This window comes from Sus scrofa, chromosome 10, assembly GCF_054392235.1.
Source record: "Sus scrofa isolate SSC_HxYL_T2T_F1_AM1 chromosome 10, Sscrofa_HxYL_maternal_Yorkshire_Landrace_v2.0, whole genome shotgun sequence".
NCBI classification, from domain to species: Eukaryota; Metazoa; Chordata; class Mammalia; order Artiodactyla; family Suidae; genus Sus; species Sus scrofa.
The window spans coordinates 44,897,508-44,908,983 of NC_139392.1; positions in this window are offsets into that span (position 1 = coordinate 44,897,508).

Genomic DNA, 11,476 nt, shown 5'->3' on the forward strand with positions numbered 1-11,476 from the left:
GTAGTGTCGCCCTTCGAAAAATCACACCAGCTTCTCTCGTCTACATCCAGGGCATATCAGCTCAAAGCCTCGGCCTATGAGTGGCACGAACCCAAAGACAAATAGAACCATGCAAACCACCAACAAACACTGACTGCACTTCTGGGGGGTAGAAAAGGAAAGCTTCTCGGCGGTGCCGACACCACAGCACCCGTTTGGAAGGAAGCCCTGCCGGGACTCCTCGCAAAATGACTCAGCAGCTCGAGACACCCTGATTATGCTGCCTCGTGCTGTGGCTGGGCCACAGTGAGACCCAGGGAGGCCTGCCTGCACACAAAGGACCCCAGGCCGATCTGGGTTCAGGCCCTAGTGGTGGTGGACAAGAATGGAAGAAAGGGCCGCGGGTTCACACCACCCCAAGGGAAAAGTCTGTGAGGGCCAGCGGACGTGTGGATTCCAGCACATCGTTGCATCCACGAAATCCATAGCTTCCTGCGTTATGCCACGCTCCAAGCCACCAACGGCCTCTCTTCCCGAAGTGCCCACTAACAACACGTTGTCTGTTCTCAGCCACATGGCCTCAGTGTGGGCTCTCCTAGTCAAGACCTGTCAAAGCACACAGAAGCAGAGGAATCCCCCTGGATCGGTCTCCCTTCTGTCCGGCCGGCACACAGGAATTCTTCCTTGGTGATTCGCAGGCAACTGACGGCCCCATGGCGGGTCCCCTTGCGAAGCGCTTACCCCACAGCCCCCAAAGCAAAGGCCGTCAAAGACCACTTCCTGTGTTCCAGGATGCTGTGTCTCGCAGAATTTGCTTCCGATACAAGCAAAGCCAACTTCGCTTCAGGTGAGCTTCCAAGTCCCGGATATTTATGATACATCAGCACAAAGTGACATCCAGCAGATCGACGTGAATATCCAACGCAACTGGGCAAGTGTCCATCAGGACGGACCTCAGCACATGCAGTGATGACGACTTCAACACCAACCACAAGTCTGCATATTACACTGTCAAGGCCAGTGTGCAAAGTCTACGGTTCCATTCATGTACAAGTTAGTGGCCAAAGAGGAGAAGGAATTGAGACCGTAAGGCTGAGTTGGGAGGGAACCAAGGAGTTATAGAAAGTGAGACCCACAGGGTCCCAGCAGAGAAATGGAGAGAGCGAGATAGACATAGAGAGAGAGAGAGACTGAGAGAGAGAGAGACTGAGAAAGAGACGGAGGGACCGAGAGACGGAGAGAGAGAAATGGAGTCGGGATTATGTGTGGGGAAACTCCAAGGGAGCTTGAAACCCTTGAAAGAGAGATATAAGCTCCACATGTTTCCCTCCGTCCTGGCATCAAGATTCCTTGACGTCCCTGGGTTATACAAAGGCCAGGCGTGCACAGAGTTCGGTCATGCAGAAAGGCCTGAACTTTGGAGAAGAGCTCCCACGAACATGCTGTCGACTCCAGATGACCTGGGGTCAAAATGCTCCCAACATCCCCAAGACTCCAAAGGAAACCTTCCCCAAGACGTAAAGAGAAAGAAAGAGAGGAGTAAACCCACTGGGGTGTATCTCCATACCTGTTGTTGGCAAGCCAGGCCAAGAGACCACAATTCAAAGGCTACTCCGACTCCAAATCCCCAAATGTGTCCACTGCCATCATGAACATACATTGGGTTGAATGGAAAGGTTGGCCAGCAGCAAAGGAGAGGATGGGCCCTGAGAAATCCTGTTAGGACCTTTCGCCCATTGATGCGTGATCTGCGTGGGCACCTCTCTAGGAAGAGGCAACATCCACTTCCATCCCAGAGCGAAACTCCCCTGGGTATGGAGCAAGGGTGTCATTCTGAGGCGAGTCTGCATCCTGAGGCCAACTGAGCACTGGCCAAAGGCCAGCCCAATCACGGAATATGCCCTAATGAACGGCATGGCCCTATCGATGCAGGATGCACAGGCGGGAAGGGCTCCCGGCCTCTGGGATTTGCAACCCCCAGCTCAGAGGCAGAGGTCAACCTACCGCTGGATGTGCAGGACGTGCTGGAGGAATCCATGCTTCGAGGTCAGTCGGAGAAGCGAGAAGAAGCGACCGGCTGGCCGGGAGAATGCTGGCCCACTGTGCTCTCCCTGGAGACAGGGGTCTGGTAGAGGCTGAGGTGGCCACGCCCTGATGTATGGAAATCAGCGGAGCTGCTGGAAATTCCCCACCCCCCAAAACTCCAGGGCATTCCTCAGGTACCTGTAGAGCCTGCCCACAGGGTTGCCCATCACCTGGACGGCTGGGCCGTACCACAGACCTCACTTCACGCAAGGTCGGAGATCTAACAGTCATTGAGAATTCCCCTCCAGTTTGAGGACCTGGGAGGAAGGAGGACAACCTAAGGCCCTTTCAAGTGGCAGCCCAGCTCCGAGTCTCCCAGGCCTTTGGAGTACAGGCCATATGGTCTTCACGGCTAGCCACGTGAGACTCACCCTCTGGTTCAGACCTGGCATCATTCCAGACCTTCTCTGCCCGCCTCTGTCAGATTCCTGCATTTCCACAGGCCAACCTGTGGTTTTCCCCGTTTTCCATATGGGACCCTAAGTGTTTCACCCCTGTCTGCATTCCACCCATTCCTCTGCTCTGCTTTACATTCCTTCCATGGGTGTGGTGTTCTCAAGGTTCTTTAACCCTTCTTTGGGCTTGGGTTGTTTATGGTGGCTTTGGGGGGCTATGGATTAGCCTGCTTTCCTTTGAACCGTTCCAAGACAGCTTCAGGATGGGGGGCACGACGATTCCTCAGGCTCTCCTGCTCCACTGGACCACGGGTGCCTAAAGACTTTTCCCCATTGTAAACACACGTGCTAGTGTTTCTGAAGGGAATAGGACTATGGATCTAAGAGGACACCCGGTTAAAAAAATAGCCAAAACCCCTGCGCATTTCCTGAGAGAGGAACCCAAATCGTATCTTCCATGCCAGAGAAAACCACAGTCCAAGATTCCTGCTGAGTCTCCAGAAGTCGCAAAAACGTCCTGGCTTTTCTTGGCTATCATCCCAAAGAAAAACCCTGGAGAGAGAATTATTAATTGATGAGGAGGAAGAGGAGATTGATGATAAGAGCTAGGTAGTGAGAAAGCTATACTGATGTGAAGGAGATGCAGGAAGTGAGCAGCAAGGCTCGCATTGTGGAGGAGGGATTTCGTGGGAGGAAATTAGGGATGGAAAAAGGTGTTAAGGCGAATGGAATACAGAAAGTGGGAAGGAAGGCAGAGAGGCAAACCAAAAGGTTGAAGCATGGCTCTCATCACACACCACGGCTGACTTTACAGGAGGCTACATCGACATCGAGACTCCGGACACACAAGGAAGTCTGAATTTTGAGAAAAGCATTGCAACTTGGCAGAGGAACCTCGTGGCCGGCAGCCGATGGTGCACCCTGACAGGGCACCCCAGGTCAAGGACCACCAGGATTCCCAAGAACCTATGGGGGAGAGCTCAGGGATGCGTCAGCAGGGATGCAGATCCCTGGTGCCCTCAGGGCCCTGCTGGGCTGCTTCAACCATGCAGAATGTCCCCGAGGCAAGGGCTGTCTCTGCTCAAAAGGAGTGCCAAGACATATCTACAATTGGAAGCCCAGCGGCATGGGGAACGTGGGGGCACCAAGGATGCCTATGTGAGGGCACGTGAAGTCCATCTCCTGGGGACCAAATCCTCCCACTTCTCAAGTCCACGCTGGCAAAGGAAATGGATGGAAGACCCTAGTGTGAAGGGACATCAGAGTCTTGGGAGCAACACGCCTTCCGCCTACCAGTGCTATCGAGTGTACTGATGGGTTTCTGCACGATGTCTCTGGTAGTGTCGCCCTTCGAAAAATCACACCAGCTTCTCTCGTCTACATCCAGGGCATATCAGCTCAAAGCCTCGGCCTATGAGTGGCACGAACCCAAAGACAAATAGAACCATGCAAACCACCAACAAACACTGACTGCACTTCTGGGGGGTAGAAAAGGAAAGCTTCTCGGCGGTGCCGACACCACAGCACCCGTTTGGAAGGAAGCCCTGCCGGGACTCCTCGCAAAATGACTCAGCAGCTCGAGACACCCTGATTATGCTGCCTCGTGCTGTGGCTGGGCCACAGTGAGACCCAGGGAGGCCTGCCTGCACACAAAGGACCCCAGGCCGATCTGGGTTCAGGCCCTAGTGGTGGTGGACAAGAATGGAAGAAAGGGCCGCGGGTTCACACCACCCCAAGGGAAAAGTCTGTGAGGGCCAGCGGACGTGTGGATTCCAGCACATCGTTGCATCCACGAAATCCATAGCTTCCTGCGTTATGCCACGCTCCAAGCCACCAACGGCCTCTCTTCCCGAAGTGCCCACTAACAACACGTTGTCTGTTCTCAGCCACATGGCCTCAGTGTGGGCTCTCCTAGTCAAGACCTGTCAAAGCACACAGAAGCAGAGGAATCCCCCTGGATCGGTCTCCCTTCTGTCCGGCCGGCACACAGGAATTCTTCCTTGGTGATTCGCAGGCAACTGACGGCCCCATGGCGGGTCCCCTTGCGAAGCGCTTACCCCACAGCCCCCAAAGCAAAGGCCGTCAAAGACCACTTCCTGTGTTCCAGGATGCTGTGTCTCGCAGAATTTGCTTCCGATACAAGCAAAGCCAACTTCGCTTCAGGTGAGCTTCCAAGTCCCGGATATTTATGATACATCAGCACAAAGTGACATCCAGCAGATCGACGTGAATATCCAACGCAACTGGGCAAGTGTCCATCAGGACGGACCTCAGCACATGCAGTGATGACGACTTCAACACCAACCACAAGTCTGCATATTACACTGTCAAGGCCAGTGTGCAAAGTCTACGGTTCCATTCATGTACAAGTTAGTGGCCAAAGAGGAGAAGGAATTGAGACCGTAAGGCTGAGTTGGGAGGGAACCAAGGAGTTATAGAAAGTGAGACCCACAGGGTCCCAGCAGAGAAATGGAGAGAGCGAGATAGACATAGAGAGAGAGAGAGACTGAGAGAGAGAGAGACTGAGAAAGAGACGGAGGGACCGAGAGACGGAGAGAGAGAAATGGAGTCGGGATTATGTGTGGGGAAACTCCAAGGGAGCTTGAAACCCTTGAAAGAGAGATATAAGCTCCACATGTTTCCCTCCGTCCTGGCATCAAGATTCCTTGACGTCCCTGGGTTATACAAAGGCCAGGCGTGCACAGAGTTCGGTCATGCAGAAAGGCCTGAACTTTGGAGAAGAGCTCCCACGAACATGCTGTCGACTTCAGATGACCAGGGGTCAAAATGCTCCCAACATCCCCAAGACTCCAAAGGAAACCTTCCCCAAGATGTAAGGAGAAAGAAAGAGAGGAGTAAACCCACTGGGGTGTATCTCCATACCTGTTGTTGGCAAGCCAGGCCAAGAGACCACAATTCAAAGGCTACTCCGACTCCAAATCCCCAAATGTGTCCACTGCCATCATGAACATACATTGGGTTGAATGGAAAGGTTGGCCAGCAGCAAAGGAGAGGATGGGCCCTGAGAAATCCTGTTAGGACCTTTCGCCCATTGATGCGTGATCTGCGTGGGCACCTCTCTAGGAAGAGGCAACATCCACTTCCATCCCAGAGCGAAACTCCCCTGGGTATGGAGCAAGGGTGTCATTCTGAGGCGAGTCTGCATCCTGAGGCCAACTGAGCACTGGCCAAAGGCCAGCCCAATCACGGAATATGCCCTAATGAACGGCATGGCCCTATCGATGCAGGATGCACAGGCGGGAAGGGCTCCCGGCCTCTGGGATTTGCAACCCCCAGCTCAGAGGCAGAGGTCAACCTACCGCTGGATGTGCAGGACGTGCTGGAGGAATCCATGCTTCGAGGTCAGTCGGAGAAGCGAGAAGAAGCGACCGGCTGGCCGGGAGAATGCTGGCCCACTGTGCTCTCCCTGGAGACAGGGGTCTGGTAGAGGCTGAGGTGGCCACGCCCTGATGTATGGAAATCAGCGGAGCTGCTGGAAATTCCCCACCCCCCAAAACTCCAGGGCATTCCTCAGGTACCTGTAGAGCCTGCCCACAGGGTTGCCCATCACCTGGACGGCTGGGCCGTACCACAGACCTCACTTCACGCAAGGTCGGAGATCTAACAGTCATTGAGAATTCCCCTCCAGTTTGAGGACCTGGGAGGAAGGAGGACAACCTAAGGCCCTTTCAAGTGGCAGCCCAGCTCCGAGTCTCCCAGGCCTTTGGAGTGCAGGCCATATGGTCTTCACGGCTAGCCACGTGAGACTCACCCTCTGGTTCAGACCTGGCATCATTCCAGACCTTCTCTGCCCGCCTCTGTCAGATTCCTGCATTTCCACAGGCCAACCTGTGGTTTTCCCCGTTTTCCATATGGGACCCTAAGTGTTTCACCCCTGTCTGCATTCCACCCATTCCTCTGCTCTGCTTTACATTCCTTCCATGGGTGTGGTGTTCTCAAGGTTCTTTAACCCTTCTTTGGGCTTGGGTTGTTTATGGTGGCTTTGGGGGGCTATGGATTAGCCTGCTTTCCTTTGAACCGTTCCAAGACAGCTTCAGGATGGGGGGCACGACGATTCCTCAGGCTCTCCTGCTCCACTGGACCACGGGTGCCTAAAGACTTTTCCCCATTGTAAACACACGTGCTAGTGTTTCTGAAGGGAATAGGACTATGGATCTAAGAGGACACCCGGTTAAAAAAATAGCCAAAACCCCTGCGCATTTCCTGAGAGAGGAACCCAAATCGTATCTTCCATGCCAGAGAAAACCACAGTCCAAGATTCCTGCTGAGTCTCCAGAAGTCGCAAAAACGTCCTGGCTTTTCTTGGCTATCATCCCAAAGAAAAACCCTGGAGAGAGAATTATTAATTGATGAGGAGGAAGAGGAGATTGATGATAAGAGCTAGGTAGTGAGAAAGCTATACTGATGTGAAGGAGATGCAGGAAGTGAGCAGCAAGGCTCGCATTGTGGAGGAGGGATTTCGTGGGAGGAAATTAGAGATGGAAAAAGGTGTTAAGGCGAATGGAATACAGAAAGTGGGAAGGAAGGCAGAGAGGCAAACCAAAAGGTTGAAGCATGGCTCTCATCACACACCACGGCTGACTTTACAGGAGGCTACATCGACATCGAGACTCCGGACACCCAGGGAAGTCTGAATTTTGAGAAAAGCATTGCAACTTGGCAGAGGAACCTCGTGGCCGGCAGCCGATGGTGCACCCTGACAGGGCACCCCAGGTCAAGGACCACCAGGATTCCCAAGAACCTATGGGGGAGAGCTCAGGGATGCGTCAGCAGGGATGCAGATCCCTGGTGCCCCCAGGGCCCTGCTGGGCTGCTTCAACCATGCAGAATGTCCCCGAGGCAAGGGCTGTCTCTGCTCAAAAGGAGTGCCAAGACATATCTACAATTGGAAGCCCAGCGGCATGGGGAACGTGGGGGCACCAAGGATGCCTATGTGAGGGCACGTGAAGTCCATCTCCTGGGGACCAAATCCTCCCACTTCTCAAGTCCACGCTGGCAAAGGAAATGGATGGAAGACCCTAGTGTGAAGGGACATCAGAGTCTTGGGAGCAACACGCCTTCCGCCTACCAGTGCTATCGAGTGTACTGATGGGTTTCTGCACGATGTCTCTGGTAGTGTCGCCCTTCGAAAAATCACACCAGCTTCTCTCGTCTACATCCAGGGCATATCAGCTCAAAGCCTCGGCCTATGAGTGGCACGAACCCAAAGACAAATAGAACCATGCAAACCACCAACAAACACTGACTGCACTTCTGGGGGGTAGAAAAGGAAAGCTTCTCGGCGGTGCCGACACCACAGCACCCGTTTGGAAGGAAGCCCTGCCGGGACTCCTCGCAAAATGACTCACCAGCTCGAGACACCCTGATTATGCTGCCTCGTGCTGTGGCTGGGCCACAGTGAGACCCAGGGAGGCCTGCCTGCACACAAAGGACCCCAGGCCGATCTGGGTTCAGGCCCTAGTGGTGGTGGACAAGAATGGAAGAAAGGGCCGCGGGTTCACACCACCCCAAGGGAAAAGTCTGTGAGGGCCAGCGGACGTGTGGATTCCAGCACATCGTTGCATCCACGAAATCCATAGCTTCCTGCGTTATGCCACGCTCCAAGCCACCAACGGCCTCTCTTCCCGAAGTGCCCACTAACAACACGTTGTCTGTTCTCAGCCACATGGCCTCAGTGTGGGCTCTCCTAGTCAAGACCTGTCAAAGCACACAGAAGCAGAGGAATCCCCCTGGATCGGTCTCCCTTCTGTCCGGCCGGCACACAGGAATTCTTCCTTGGTGATTCGCATGCAACTGACGGCCCCATGGCGGGTCCCCTTGCGAAGCGCTTACCCCACAGCCCCCAAAGCAAAGGCCGTCAAAGACCACTTCCTGTGTTCCAGGATGCTGTGTCTCGCAGAATTTGCTTCCGATACAAGCAAAGCCAACTTCGCTTCAGGTGAGCTTCCAAGTCCCGGATATTTATGATACATCAGCACAAAGTGACATCCAGCAGATCGACGTGAATATCCAACGCAACTGGGCAAGTGTCCATCAGGACGGACCTCAGCACATGCAGTGATGACGACTTCAACACCAACCACAAGTCTGCATATTACACTGTCAAGGCCAGTGTGCAAAGTCTACGGTTCCATTCATGTACACGTTAGTGGCCAAAGAGGAGAAGGAATTGAGACCGTAAGGCTGAGTTGGGAGTGAACCAAGGAGTTATAGAAAGTGAGACCCACAGGGTCCCAGCAGAGAAATGGAGAGAGCGAGATAGACATAGAGAGAGAGAGAGACTGAGAGAGAGAGAGAGACTGAGAAAGAGACGGAGGGACCGAGAGACGGAGAGAGAGAAATGGAGTCGGGATTATGTGTGGGGAAACTCCAAGGGAGCTTGAAACCCTTGAAAGAGAGATATAAGCTCCACATGTTTCCCTCCGTCCTGGCATCAAGATTCCTTGACGTCCCTGGGTTATACAAAGGCCAGGCGTGCACAGAGTTCGGTCATGCAGAAAGGCCTGAACTTTGGAGAAGAGCTCCCACGAACATGCTGTCGACTTCAGATGACCAGGGGTCAAAATGCTCCCAACATCCCCAAGACTCCAAAGGAAACCTTCCCCAAGACGTAAAGAGAAAGAAAGAGAGGAGTAAACCCACTGGGGTGTATCTCCATACCTGTTGTTGGCAAGCCAGGCCAAGAGACCACAATTCAAAGGCTACTCCGACTCCAAATCCCCAAATGTGTCCACTGCCATCATGAACATACATTGGGTTGAATGGAAAGGTTGGCCAGCAGCAAAGGAGAGGATGGGCCCTGAGAAATCCTGTTAGGACCTTTCGCCCATTGATGCGTGATCTGCGTGGGCACCTCTCTAGGAAGAGGCAACATCCACTTCCATCCCAGAGCGAAACTCCCCTGGGTATGGAGCAAGGGTGTCATTCTGAGGCGAGTCTGCATCCTGAGGCCAACTGAGCACTGGCCAAAGGCCAGCCCAATCACGGAATATGCCCTAATGAACGGCATGGCCCTATCGATGCAGGATGCACAGGCGGGAAGGGCTCCCGGCCTCTGGGATTTGCAACCCCCAGCTCAGAGGCAGAGGTCAACCTACCGCTGGATGTGCAGGACGTGCTGGAGGAATCCATGCTTCGAGGTCAGTCGGAGAAGCGAGAAGAAGCGACCGGCTGGCCGGGAGAATGCTGGCCCACTGTGCTCTCCCTGGAGACAGGGGTCTGGTAGAGGCTGAGGTGGCCACGCCCTGATGTATGGAAATCAGCGGAGCTGCTGGAAATTCCCCACCCCCCAAAACTCCAGGGCATTCCTCAGGTACCTGTAGAGCCTGCCCACAGGGTTGCCCATCACCTGGACGGCTGGGCCGTACCACAGACCTCACTTCACGCAAGGTCGGAGATCTAACAGTCATTGAGAATTCCCCTCCAGTTTGAGGACCTGGGAGGAAGGAGGACAACCTAAGGCCCTTTCAAGTGGCGGCCCAGCTCCGAGTCTCCCAGGCCTTTGGAGTGCAGGCCATATGGTCTTCACGGCTAGCCACGTGAGACTCACCCTCTGGTTCAGACCTGGCCGCATTCCAGACCTTCTCTGCCCGCCTCTGTCAGATTCCTGCATTTCCACAGGCCAACCTGTGGTTTTCCCCGTTTTCCATATGGGACCCTAAGTGTTTCACCCCTGTCTGCATTCCACCCATTCCTCTGCTCTGCTTTACATTCCTTCCATGGGTGTGGTGTTCTCAAGGTTCTTTAACCCTTCTTTGGGCTTGGGTTGTTTATGGTGGCTTTGGGGGGCTATGGATTAGCCTGCTTTCCTTTGAACCGTTCCAAGACAGCTTCAGGATGGGGGGCACGACGATTCCTCAGGCTCTCCTGCTCCACTGGACCACGGGTGCCTAAAGACTTTTCCCCATTGTAAACACACGTGCTAGTGTTTCTGAAGGGAATAGGACTATGGATCTAAGAGGACACCCGGTTAAAAAAATAGCCAAAACCCCTGCGCATTTCCTGAGAGAGGAACCCAAATCGTATCTTCCATGCCAGAGAAAACCACAGTCCAAGATTCCTGCTGAGTCTCCAGAAGTCGCAAAAACGTCCTGGCTTTTCTTGGCTATCATCCCAAAGAAAAACCCTGGAGAGAGAATTATTAATTGATGAGGAGGAAGAGGAGATTGATGATAAGAGCTAGGTAGTGAGAAAGCTATACTGATGTGAAGGAGATGCAGGAAGTGAGCAGCAAGGCTCGCATTGTGGAGGAGGGATTTCGTGGGAGGAAATTAGGGATGGAAAAAGGTGATAAGGCGAATGGAATAGAGAAAGTGGGAAGGAAGGCAGAGAGGCAAACCAAAAGGTTGAAGCATGGCTCTCATCACACACCACGGCTGACTTTACAGGAGGCTACATCGACATCGAGACTCCGGACACCCAGGGAAGTCTGAATTTTGAGAAAAGCATTGCAACTTGGCAGAGGAACCTCGTGGCCTGCAGCCGATGGTGCACCCTGACAGGGCACCCCAGGTCAAGGACCACCAGGATTCCCAAGAACCTATGGGGGAGAGCTCAGGGATGCGTCAGCAGGGATGCAGATCCCTGGTGCCCTCAGGGCCCTGCTGGGCTGCTTCAACCATGCAGAATGTCCCCGAGGCAAGGGCTGTCTCTGCTCAAAAGGAGTGCCAAGACATATCTACAATTGGAAGCCCAGCGGCATGGGGAACGTGGGGGCACCAAGGGTGCCTATGTGAGGGCACGTGAAGTCCATCTCCTGGGGACCAAATCCTCCCACTTCTCAAGTCCACGCTGGCAAAGGAAATGGATGGAAGACCCTAGTGTGAAGGGACATCAGAGTCTTGGGAGCAACACGCCTTCCGCCTACCAGTGCTATCGAGTGTACTGATGGGTTTCTGCACGATGTCTCTGGTAGTGTCGCCCTTCGAAAAATCACACCAGCTTCTCTCGTCTACATCCAGGGCATATCAGCTCAAAGCCTCGGCCTATGAGTGGCA